This window comes from Ixodes scapularis, unplaced genomic scaffold (genome assembly GCF_016920785.2).
Source record: "Ixodes scapularis isolate PalLabHiFi unplaced genomic scaffold, ASM1692078v2 PGA_scaffold8__174_contigs__length_109621045, whole genome shotgun sequence".
Taxonomy (NCBI): domain Eukaryota; kingdom Metazoa; phylum Arthropoda; class Arachnida; order Ixodida; family Ixodidae; genus Ixodes; species Ixodes scapularis.
Window position 1 is genome coordinate 71,023,822 of NW_024609883.1, and position 11,469 is coordinate 71,035,290.

The window sequence follows — 11,469 nt, forward strand, 5'->3', positions numbered from 1 at the left end:
GTTTGGGAAGCTTTTTTGCTTTCAATCTATCAATCTTTTTTGTCATTATACTAATACTGATTTGGTTTTGATAAATTTGCTTAAATAGCCTTAGTACCTAAAATAGTTTTAACATGTCTTACACTAACGTCGACGTTCAAACTAGCCTCAAACAAGTTGAAGTTTTCCTGTTAGAACGTCTTGTCTAAAAGCAGAATTCGATATCTAAATGTTTGGAATCTTTGTCGTTGAATGACTAGAAGCAAAGTCTTTTAAATATTGAGATCAACGGAAAGCTCTTAATTTCAGTGTAGAGGAATAAAATGTTTGATTGCCACCTACAGGTTGAAACGAATGTGCCGATTCGCGTGACCTGCTCCTACCTTAATGTGCAAAGTCCAACGGCGAACTGTTCCGAAGGCTACCTGATGATCAACAGCAAAAGGCATGTATCACGTCACTGTGACACCAGTCACGAAATTGTGAACCTTACAGGAAGATGAGCATATCCGAATGCCTCGACGAACACTAACGAGGGAAATATCTTACGCTACCTTAAACGTTTTGTAAGCCTTTCGTACTCCGCGTCTGCTTCAGCAATAGTCAATGACAAGTTATGATAGGCATGGCATGGTTGATAAAGTGGAAACTTGGGCGAGTTGGTGATCTATATTCTAAGGTTAACAGCGAAAGATCAATCACACACACCGACACACAAAAGCAAAACACACGCGCTGAGTTGCAACTGGGGTAATCAAGTAATAAGCGAAGTGAGAGATAAAAAGAAAAAGACAGCTGTTGTTCCATATATACATAATGTGTCACATGGACTTAAATACCGCAGCCTCTGCGGTATCGATTTCCGATTTTGTGGCGTTTAAAAACTGTATTGCCAATATTTATATTCCAGAATTTGACTAACCTATTGGTATTTTTCTTGTTCTGTTTCATGTGCATATCTTAGATTTGCTTTATATTATGTAACCCACTCCCCTCTGTAATGCCCTCGGGCCCTGAGGGAAAAATAAATGAAATGAAATGAAATGAAGAGGATAGGAAACCGTATCAACATCAACGTAACCTTTTCTGCAGCGAATGAGCTTCTGAGCTTATGCAGGAAAGTCAGTGTGTCAGCACATCGTCAACCTGGTTGTACAAAAAAACAACAACAAAAGAACTTTGTTATTTCCATCAAAGGGGTAGTTTATTTTATTCAACTCTCATGTGGTAGAGAATATATAGGACAAACCGGCAGCTGTTTAAACGATCGCTTAAGAGAGCGCTTTTATAACACCCACAGAGTCGTTTCAGTACACCTGGACTTGAACTGTAGAGATTGTGGATGCGTTCCGAATTTTGAAAAATGTTCTGTAGCAGGAAGAAGTCGGGACCCGCTGACCACAGAGATAATGGAAGCTAAAAAAATAGCGCTTCTCGCTGACAAGTGTGTTAGTAGTCCGTCCTTAACACTGTCTCAAAAAGAGCTCAAATTTGTATCCTGAAAATTGCGGTGAGGATTCAGAAACATATTTAGAAGTGTTTCCTGTATTCGTGCTATTGTGCTGGTCTTAAAGATTGGGAGAGTCAACCCAGTGAGAAGAACAAAGAAGTAACAGAACACAAAACGAGTTGTAAGTTAGCGCATGTGTTTGTCTTTTTGTGTGTCGGTGTGTGTGATTGATCTTGAGTGTTAACCACAGAATATCGCATGGTTATTTTCGAGCATCTCATTATTCCTCCACAACTAATGACATTGAGACATCAGCTGGCCAGTACACCGAAGAATGAATAACGAAGTAATAAGCGTGTTCATAATAAACCACGCACTGCTTTTCTTCGGCCTTGTGATTAAAAATGAAAGAAAAAAAACCTGAAACCCCTAATTAATTTATGTTGTTTATCACCTAGCTTGCAAGCTATCAACGCGATTCTACTTAGTGTTAAGAATAGAGGAAGTTAACTCTTTTAAAGTTCGAAGGATTTTCTTTTGTCGTTAACTGTTCCCTCAAATGCAAAAAAAAAAAAAATCTGCCTATGCCATAAGTGCTACTTAAGAGTTGGTCTTCGCATCACAAGATAGAACTTGCGCAGAATATATTTCTTCATTTTATTTAGTATGGGACCTATATTTAAATGCGTCCTTCACTATATTAACGTTGGAATCAAACACGACGGCACGACAATGAAAAATAATTGCACTGAAGTGCTGCCCCTTGAATCTGTGATAAGATACAAACGTATTCCCAAAATAACTCAGTTTGAGTTATTGCCCCTAAAGTGTTCTGCGTTTTCTGAGTTTTGTTTGTTAGAAAATTTAGAGGGTCTTTCTTGAAGATTATAGCTCGCCAAGTATTCACGGTTTATCGGTGTTTATGTTTTTTTAAATTCCCAATTTTTTAATATTCGGAGTATAGTTTTTATGTTAAAAAACTTCAGAAATTTAAGATATATTTTCGAACTCAAGCATACCCAAAATTCACCTGCATCGATGATATTTCTTCAGGTAGAGTTGGCATAGGCGCCATTGCCATTGGGAATACTATCTGTCATGACAATATTGTTAAAGAAATGTTGCTTGATCATTGTCGATAATTTAAAGCCCCTTAGCACTTGGCGATCATATACGGTAAAACCTTTTTGGTCGATAGTTCGATATTTGAAAGGAAACTTAAGTGGCCTCTCCTCGGGATCACTTTTGTGCTCTGATCACAATTGCCGTTTTTGTTTCCATGGCAACCTTGAACTTTGGAGTTTTTGTGATAATTCTGAATCGACGAAAATTTTATTGGCAAAATATTATCAGATTTTATCGGATATATCCGGAAAAACGGAAGCCTAAATGTAGTAATATATGCGGAGTTCAATGTTGAAGTTTACATTTATGAGCCATGCATTAGAAAACAATCTCTCTGCAGTAAGAAGTAATATGCCGCACTACTTGTTTCTTTTGATTTTTAGGTAAAAATCTGGGCAGTGTTGGCGTTGCACTCAATTTGGAGTAAATTCAGTTATGTCAGCACATTAAAGAAAGTTTCAGTAAAACATAGTAGAATACAAGACTAATTGTTTTAAAAAGGTTGCCCTTTGTGATGAGAAAATTATTATTTATCTAGTATTGACCATAGACGAATAACATAAAACGTCGTGGCGCATTTCAGTTTCGTATTATTATAGCCTAAGTAATTTCTCCATGCCTCAGAATAAAAAAAAAAGTTATATGGACAAACTCAAGTCACTGACGTCACGCCACTCCGGTGGCGCTGCTGTCGGTACTGCGCATGCGCATAGGCTTCCCTCCTCCCGAATTTGGTTTCTGTGCACACGTAAAGCGTTCCTGTTTTTAAACATTGTCTTGGTACATACGGAGTTGTTATATGTGGAAGTAAATAACACGAAAAAAACAAATGAGACTGATATTGCTTTATTTTTAGTTAAACCGTCAGTTTTAGGTTTCGAAAGAGCAGAAGTTTTGTACGCATGTGCACTATGCGAGCAGTGCGAGTGGTGGTTTTTTTTTTACAAAAAAAAGTTTGATATCTTAAGAATTCAGACTGCGACTAAATTACTACTGATAGTTTCATCCAGTAAGTTGATATAAATATATATAACATATTTTTTATGCAGGTACTGCAACCTTCAGAGTCCCCCGCCTTCATTCACCTTCATGTCTAGCTACCCTGGATCTCAGGAGAGCATGATCGTGCTCAAGACCCACGACCCCCAACACGCGTCTTACTCGTGCGAGCTGCAAGTCATGAAAAGTAAGTTTCTTGTACCTGGTTTCTTTACAGTTTCATATAAAGTTCAAAAGTAAATAAAGGACCTGCGCGGTTACGCGATCTTTGAAGAGAAAAAAGTAAAAGAATATTATTTTACAAGACGCTCTCAGTGGCGTATAGTTATCACAATTTTGGTTAAAGCTGCTCAATGTTTGTCGACTTTCAATTTACCACTAATCTATTCACTGAAGGGCTTTGATTTGGTTATGAAACAATGAATGCAAACCTGGAGTACCTTGTTTAAAAATGACACAAAGCTGCGTTATATTATATGAGGAAAGGTTGTTCTGACGTGATATCTGTGGAATAAAAATTTTGACTTGACAGATTAGAGCGTGCTGATAAAGTTACGAGGAAAAAAAGCAACATGAACACCATTCATATTGTTTTCCTTTATCCGCGTAAAAGTTTTAAGCGGCTTCTTTTTATGTAAAGAGCCCGGTTTCACAGCAGCTGTTCTTAGAAAGAGTTAATGAAAGATGCTTTACGGCACTCAAGCATTTTGCTTGAAACATTCAGGAGAATATATCACCTTTGTCCGACGTGGCAAACAAACAACAACAATATACTTGCGCACTTATGAGAACAAGCGGTCGCTTTAAGTTGGATAGTAGTTGGTTATTTTCAATTTTATGGGTTCCATTCGAATTGTTGGGAAGTTTTTTCTTTCTAGAAATTTGCTTTTTTTTCTAATTACAGTATGTGCAAACAAATCAATATTCCACTAAAATAATATAATTGTAATACACTAGATACGCATCAGAGGGCGAGTCATGAGTGATCGTAACGGTAAAAAAAACTAAGCAATTAAATTTTCACGTTTTACGATGACTGTGTGCTACTTAAGTAATGTACCAAGTTGTTTATGGCTACTGCTAGACTAAAGGAATAAAATTGATCAACGGTGTGTATGCTCTGTTCCAGGGTAACAAAAAATCTTGATATCCTTTTAAAGGAATGAAATCAATCATGTTTTTATTTAAAATAGATAGATACGATTTAAATCAACATAGGTTGAGAAAAGTAATTATTTATCACTAATTGCATTGTATTACTCGATGTGTCCCTCCAATAACTGAAAATTAAAAAAAATTAAAAAATATTGTGAAATTTTAAAATTTTAAGTACAATACAATTAACAAAGTGCATCCATGTAAGCCTTACCATGGTAGAACAAACTTCAAATTGATTTTTTAGTTAAGGAATTAGCTTAATTTTTTTTTCTATTATGGATTCTCAAATGCTTGTAACAGGAGATTACTTGATTTCCTTGCAATGGTCGTTATGTAACTGACGAACGAAGTTGGAAGAAAGCTCAACGCTCTGATTTTCTAACACTGTTTTCTGTTTGTGCTCAAACTGCTATAGATCTTTCTTACCTGATGATTATTTAATTTAAACACAAAACAAACACCACATGGAAAACATCAAATTATAGACAAATGTTAAGAAATATATTATTTGGAACTAACCGGGAAATGTTTACTTAAATCATTTTAATCAATCGAACGTGAGTTATTTCATGATTTATATGTGAATTAAATCGTGATTCAAATCAACATGATTTTATTCTTCACCCTGCCTTGTTCCGACAGTCAAGGGACTTGGTTGTTGATGTTGCATTACTTCGTAAAAATATCTCTACAGTAGATTAACTAATTGCAAATGCAAAGAGGCGTTACTAAATGTTTGAAATGTTTATTATTCAAGCACGGAATGCTTTTTGACGGAAGCCCGTAATCCCAAATGTTTTTCCGTCTGTGCGTGCAAAATTAGAATAGTTGACGTCACGTTAGGTCGTGGTACCACGTGACACCGCGACTTGACAACGCGACGTGACGCCCCATGACCAGGTGAAGTTACGTTAGGTTACGTGACGTCATTTTCTACGCTAAAGTTAGTGGGAAAATAGACGCCACGTGATAGCATGAAGTCACGTGACGTCAGGCCACGTGACACAGTGACCTAACGACGTCAGGTCCCGTGACACTGTGGCGCCACGTTGCGGGATCACATCGTGTGATGTCAGGTCACGTGACGTCGATTTTTTCATATAATTAGCATGAACATTAACGAACGATATGTTCTTCACTCACCGAAACGACTGTCTAATGCCCTATAAGCATATTTGAACGATCACTCCTTAAACTTTGCATTCTATACTTTAGATGTAAAGGTCCCTTGTATTTCTTTTTTTAATATAGTGTAGGCTAGCGTAGGTATAAAATGTCTGATTGAAAACTCCATCAGACTTGCTGTTTTTTTCGTTTTTTTTTGTTTAAATCAAGCGGCTTTTCTTCGCTGACACCACGCAATAATGATATCATGTTTATATGGTATTTGTGAACAATTAACGATTTCAGAAGGCAAAGAGAACATAATCGATTTGACGAAAGCCGAGACGTACGACCTTGCCATCGACGGAGGATCTGGTCACCAAGATATCGAATATCAAATTCTTGTGAGTAACGCTGTTAGCGTATGCAGCTATGAGTTATTTTACAGTTCGAATAATTTGCATTCAATTGTAGTGTATTCTACTAAATTTGTTCACGCGATTTTGTTTTCACAGAAAAATTATGCAATATAAATCATATTTGCGCGTATACGTCGAATTTGATTTGGCACACTACTTTATATTTGGCTTGTGAGCTGGAATACTTACGCAAGGTGGTGCTTTCTTATTTTATGTCGAGTTCTATGCATTTACTGTCTTTTAGAAATTTAGATCTAACTTTTTCATATCGAAATTGTGATCCAGATTACACTTCTTAAATCCGAAGGAATCACACAGGCAAGCGATTAATGTTCTGGTCTGAGTTCAGAAGTGACAATTTTGTACACCCATCAGACAACTTGCCGAGAATTTCTGAAAGTGAATGGAATAATTTACCGCGTAAAAATAAAGCATTAGTATTTGAAACTTCCGTCATTTTTTTCTTAAAAAGGCACTTAAAATGTTAAATAAGGGCAAGTATTTTACTTTTTTCATTCGATGTATAATTCACCTGCTAACGCTCACCCGCTCTTTTAAATATGGGTCGAAATCGCTAAGTCAGCATCGCGGCTACCAGGTACGGTTCTGCGTTTTTGACTTCACGAATAATAATGGACCTTATCAAGGGCGGATTCCGAAATTTCTAGACAGGGGGGGGGGGGGGGGGGGGTCAGGTGTTGGTTAGCGCACCATAAGTTTAGGAACAACCCCCCTCCCCCCCTTCTTTTTTTTCCATTTCCACGCCCTGAATTTTTACACATGCAGAAATAAAGAGGGGGGTCAGGACGTCGGGACCCCCCCCCCCCCCCCCCGTCTAAATTCACCCCTGGACCTTATACATTAAACGTGTAAAAATATAATGCGAACTCAGCTATAGCAAATACTTCTGCATATCCTTTCATAACGAAGTTTTTGCTCATTCTTTTATAACGAATTTTTCTACATGTCTATACAAAACGCTTTTTAATGCACACCCATATACAATGAACGAAATCAAGTTAAGAAGGACGCATAGTAACTATACCAGCCCACATAACTTTTCTCCAAGACGTGTTCCACACTGCGACAGTTAATCACGGCTTACCGTGAATGAGTGCGCTTTTTTTTGTGTGTGTTTTTTTAGTCCACTTTTAATCCGCAATCGCCAGCACCGTAGGGAGCGTAACCTCTGGTCATCAGTTCTTAGAATTGGAAATGAGCGTATGATTAAGCAGAAGACTGAGGTCTAAATTTTAACAAACGAGTACCACAGTACAGAAGCAACAAGTCACGGACATTGCGTTTGTAATGTGCTCACCAAACTTGCCCGGAGCACGCGAACGGTGTCTTAGCTCGTGAAAGCGCTATCCTGGCGGTGGCTGAAGACGTTCTCCATACCGCAGTGCTCAATTGGATTGTATGAGTAGGGGAGTCAGTTCGCTGGAATGTGGACACGGCAGTAATTTTGTCAGTCAGTCCATCTATGTTTATCGCCACCCCTTCGCAAAAAGGTGAATAGGTGACTGTCGAAACAGGTAGTGATTGAAAAATTCAACTGTAAGCAACTGATGTGTCAACTAAAGGAGGCGAAAAGCGTAGATCGTCTCGTAGGCAAAGTTGCTGCGCTGTCCCCGTTCGAGTAGCCATTTAAATCTTCAGCGAGCAGCCTTAGCTTCTCGGACTGTTCCAATGAACTCTGTCATGGAGCAGTTCGGCCGCCGCCAGGATAGCGCTCCCATGAGATAGGACACCATTCGCGTGTTTCGGATACATTTGGTAAGCCTTGTATATTCTATTATTATCAAAACATGTCCTGGTGACTGTCTTACTTTATACTCAACCAGCCCTAAAAACAGAAGAATCGTCAGAGAAAAAACGTATGAAGATATACGAATAGCTGAATTGTTTGTTTATCTGCATGGTTTACTATGAACATGGTGGGGCAAAACTCAATGCTTTGAGCTGGAATATCCGCAGCTTTTTGGACTGTGAAAACATCAGGTTTGATGGGCCGACGTGAAAAAAGTGAGGCATGCTCTCCTTCTCCAGTCATGGTAAAAGCCGGGTGAAAAGGATCCTGTGAATTATGCATGCATGGTCCTGAGGGAGCTTGAGCAGCGAAAGTGTGATCAGTATTTTAGCGCATATTTTTGAGTGATATCACGTACTTTGCACAAACGTTGACAATGAAGCTTTGTTTATTTAAGAAACACAATAAATAATACGTTTTTTTTAAACCAAAAACTGTATAAATGGCAACGAATACTACAAAATATTAGTTTACTTAGAGTATAATAAAATTAGTTATCGTTTACAACTTAGTTGCCAAAGTGGATCGTCGCACACACCATTGGCTAAAAGACGAGTACAATAAAGGTAGATTAAAACTATATTTCAGATATTGAAACAATGTTGCAGAATATGAAAATATCCGTTAAGTTACCCTTTGGTTAAGAAACAAAAATACACGAATAATATACATTTAGCGTTTTGTTCTTTGAAAAGAATTGTTGCGCAGGATTTCCGTTGCACACTAATTATGAGGCTGCACTATATCCGGCAGTTTTTTTTTTAAATAATTAAACATTTTTAGAATGAATATTTCTTGCGTCCAAAAAGTTCTGTTTCCGATTGTCAAAACTGAATGCTCCGCATCATTACGATGTTCAACTTCAGGCTCCAAAGAAGTCCTACGTGGTGCTCAAGTGCCCGGTCTTCGAAGTTCAAGACTATTGGCCCTGCAAAAACAGCTACATAGTGGTGAACCTTCATAGGTGAGGCGATATCTGAATATTACGGTGGTTTATCGGCTTTAGAACTTTGGAAGTGTTGATCATATTTGCACAGGCATCCCCTCTTCTTGGTTTTGAATAAGTATGCGCCGAGCAGCCTAAAAATAAGTCCTGAGAGCTAAATCACGAACAAAATCATGCTGCGATCTGTAACGGAAAGCAGACTGAGTCGCAAAGCTGAAGAATGAAAAAAAAAGACACAGAGCTAGGTTAATATTTTTGGTTGAATCTTTGCGGGGAAACATTTTGTAACACACAAGGAAATTAGAATAAGCACTTGGATGTAGAATGCCTAGATTAAGATCATATGAGGCATTTATTTCCTCCCAAATTTACTAGGTACTGCCATTTTCCAACCGCCCACGACGTTGAAGTGGAAATACCGCCAACACGATCCGCGAACATCCGGGTAAAAATGGCTTCATCCCAACACGATCGGATCCGCTGCACTCTGACAAGAATAGCCGGTGGGTAAATGAAACACTATAGATAAAGGAAACGTAAGAAACGCGATTACTATCCCGTATGGCTTTAGGATTTCTACTTTGGCGTGTTTATCGGTGGACGAGGCAATCTCATTAGCTGTGGATTGATAAGATGCTCAGGTGTTGTCCCACCTTGCATTACTTAAGTTGTCAGTGGTCGTGGTCACTGACAGATTAAAAACCGTAGGACGTAACGATTCCAAGGGTCTTATTATCGCTCGAGAGCCAATAAGATTGGTGCATCATGCGATGAGAACGTCTAAGAACAAATCGCGAAGTAAGACGCGTGAATAATAATCCACACCCTGAGGTTTTCCTAAAATATCAGTGAAAATTTAGTTCTGTACGACAAAATATATGGTACTCGATGTGATTGAAGCTCAGAGAGATACACCAAAAAATATTGAAAGAGTCAACGCATGCCGTTGAGGCTGGGGTCTTGATTCATTTCGTGTACATGATCAAGTATTTCGAGATTTCGAGTGCCTGTAAGAGTTTACGCTTTTTCTCCAGTAACTTTGGAAAGTGATTATGCGTTTGACGTGTGTAGTTAACTTTGCATGTTTTCGCAATTGGTTGCTGAATTAAGTTATCTCGAAATGACAAGCTCTTTATCATTGTTCTATGATATTGAGATGAACGTGGCTGACTACACTCTCCATATTAAATTTCAAGGGATTCTGGAGTGACTGAGGGCTTTAAAAAATAAGGCGTGGTTGATTATTTTCACGCTTCTTGCTTCGTGATTTGTTCTTTAGAGTTATTATTGAATAATGCCCTAATCTTAAGTCTTCTGAGTGATGATTAGTTTCTTAAGCCCTGGATAAAAATAAAAACGTGTTTTGTTTCCGTAGCACCTTTAAGCCTGAACTTTATGTGAAATGTTAGGATAACATTGTCAATCAATTTTCCACCTTGCTACAATTTGGTAACACATTTTGAGGTACAGCTTGAACTATGGATCAAAATTAAACCTATATATGACTGGTACCGGCTAGTAGAGTATGAGAAACTATTTAAAGAAAAACAAAAAATTAAATAAATTCATATTAACAAAGCTAGCGAGAGACACCATGTTCTAATACAGCTGGATTTTCGCTCTTGTAGCCTATTTTTTTATTTTTTACGGCGTAAAACACGAGACATGAGAGAAGTGCGCGACAGCAATGCAGCTAGCCGTCAACATCGTAAACCTTGCTTCCTACCTCACAAAAAGTAAATTAAAATTTTATGAGAAAAAAAAATTCCTGAATCCTACACTCTAAAAACTTTGGAGCGACTACTCTAACACAAGGCACTTGGGTAAGCCAGCTGCTGCACTCTACGGGAACATAAACCGCAGACTGAACTGTGGAACTGAGAATGACATTTCTCATTTCTCAACTCGGCAGCCACATCATTTGCCGAGGTCCATCCTTAGAATGCAGCAACAGGCTTTCTCAAAAGCATTAGAGGAAGGGTAATGTCACTCCAGATTTTTTAGAGTGCACAGTCGGCACTAAAACAAATTGGTCCGAACAAACGATTGCCGGGTCGGCGAAAGGGCGACAGGTGGCGCTGCAGTCACTCCAACGCAGGGGGATCGGGATTGCCTAGAGGGCTCCATAATTGTTATGAATTGATGTCGGCAGGCAGCAAGCGTTTCGGAACCCCGCTTCTCTGCCTCAACGTTTCGCGGGTCATGCTTTATTATCCACAGGGGTCTTTTTTACTTGCTCGTTGAGCGCTGTGATATCTTCTTATATATATATATATATATATATATATATATATATATATATATATATATATATATCAGGGTATCGAACCGGAACCGAACCGAACCGAAAACCGGAACCGAACCGGTATTTCTTCCGGAACTGAACCCGAACCCGAACCGTTATATTGTTATCCCGATAAACCCGAACCGGAACTGAACCGAAAAAAAAAACGGTTACCGGCTCATGTCAAAACGGTTC